This window comes from Octodon degus, unplaced genomic scaffold (genome assembly GCF_000260255.1).
Source record: "Octodon degus isolate 3935 unplaced genomic scaffold, OctDeg1.0 scaffold00113, whole genome shotgun sequence".
NCBI lineage: Eukaryota > Metazoa > Chordata > Mammalia > Rodentia > Octodontidae > Octodon > Octodon degus.
The window spans coordinates 2,217,094-2,219,353 of record NW_004524689.1 but is presented as its reverse complement, the minus strand read 5'-3'; positions in this window follow the sequence as shown (position 1 = coordinate 2,219,353).

Below are 2,260 nucleotides of genomic sequence, written 5' to 3'. Positions count from 1 at the left end.
TTTTGTATCTGCGTATTCAAAATGGTTAGGATAGATATATAGTTACATTCTCTTAATGAATAGAGGGATTTGTTCTAACGGCATTTGTAAAAAGGATATCATGTCTGCATCTTGTCAGACGTCAGCAAATAACCACTAGGAAGAGAGTATGCAATGTGTTAATTATTGAAACTGTCCTACCAATTTTATTTGAAACTGTCTCATTGCCATTTGTTTCTCAATAAAATTATGGGAAAAAATAAGCCTTTCATTTATAGTTAATTTATTTCACAACGACTGTATTTTTCACTTTCCCGTCATTGGCACAAAACACCCGGCTCCTGACTCCAAGGAGGGGAATTTAGCTTTAGCTCCTGGTTTCCCAGAACCTGGTGCATAGTTGGTTTCATCCCAGGCAGAAGCAGCACAAGGGAAATGTGCAGAAGAGAAAACCAGCTTGACTCATGCTGCCCAGGAAACAGGAAGACGGAGGCAGGGCCCAGGGCGACCCTCCCAGGTCCCGCACCCCGGTTACCTCCTCTCTGACCACAACCCCGACTCCTGGCAGCACGTCCAGCTGTGCACTCACCGGCAGATGACGGGCCAACTCAATGCCAGGCGCAGCATCCCCCCCAGGCTGCACCTCCGCCCGCCTGAGCTGGAGGGGGTGGCACTTCAGATCTAAATCTCGACAGCTGCTCTGACCACTTCATTGGGAAAAGATTACTTTTGTCCTAGAAAAACTAGATATGCACATGCAAGGGAAGAACAAACTTTAACTGCTGCTGCACAGCCAGCAGATGTTAACTCAAATAGATCAGCAGCTTCAATGTAAGCACTAAAGCTGTAATTCTCTTAGAACAAAACACAAGAAGACCTCAGGTCCCCTTGCAACAAGGACTTGCAGGGCAGAACCCACAGCGGAAGGAGGCCAAGCAAGCCTGGGAGGTGGAGCTGCTCAGGGAGAGACGGAGCCAGTCAACCGGAGCTTTGGCAACTCCAGGCAGTACACCATGATGGAAGTCTGAGGCGACACTCGGCTCTCGAGCACACAGCGACAGTGGAAGAGCGCTGGTAACACCATGGGCAAGAAGCGGAAAGGAAACGTGAGGGTCCAAAGGCCCCTGCACCAGAAGCAGAGCCCGGCTTCCACGGGCGCCCCGCCGTGCCGGTGCTGGCTGAGAGCGGGATCCTTGGGCTTGAGCCGCCAGCAGAAACTTCCAAGGAAAAGCACAAGGTGGGGAAGGTAGCTCCGGGGCGCGGCCGCCTGGCAAGCACAAGGCCCTGAGTTCGACTCCCAGTACAAGAAAAAACTGAAGCTAAAAAACCCAAGAAAACAAAAACTATAATACAGTTACCACAAGTACAGTGTACACCTGGTGGGAATACCGGAAGTGGAGAGACACAGAGGGAAGAACTGTTTGAAGCAGTCATGGCTGAGAATCTTCCTCAGATTCATGCAGATATCAGACCCCAAATTGGGAAATCTCGGAGAACCACACAGGATCAATGCAAAGTAAAACTGAACAGCCTAACGCCAGCATGTACCAAATTCAAATTTCAGAAAACCAAAGACAAAGAACGAAGCTTGAAAAAAATCTGGGGTGAGGGAAGTTCTTACCTAAAGGCATAAAGATGAAAATCACATTCTACTTCACCTAAGAAACCAGACGAGCAGGCAGATAGTGGGCGGAAGTAGTTAGTGCTGGGGGAAAAACACCCGTCTAGAGTTCTGCACTCGCTAAAATTATCCTTCAGAAATGAAGGAGAAATAAAGGCAGCCTCAGATGTGCAAAACCTGAGCGTGTCTGTTGCCAGGAGACGTACAGCGCAAGAAACGCCGCCGAGAGCGTCTGCAGCGGGGGAAAGAGTCCATCAGAAACCTGGTTCTCCCAAACCGGAGGCAGCCAGGAAGGAGTCAGCAGAGGCGAAGAAGGGTTTCACTCTTCCTGTCCTTGACACACTGCGTCTACGAAACACATGGGTCAAAGAAGGACTCTTAAGAGAAGGAGAAAAATATTTTGAAATAAATGAAAATGTAAGCTCTCAAAATACGCAGGAAGAAGCAAAAGAAGCTAGGAGAGGAAAATGCATAGTGCCGCAGGCACACAGGGAAGAGCGAGGCTGGCGCTCGGGGGGCGGCGCTTCCAGCCCGGTGGGGACAACGGCAGAGAGCAGGAACACGAAGGAGCAGCAGCAGAGAAGGCCGCGTAACCACAGCAAAAGTCAACAGAGCGGAAGGGGGAGGGGACGCCCTCGGAGAAGACCAGGGCGAGGATGC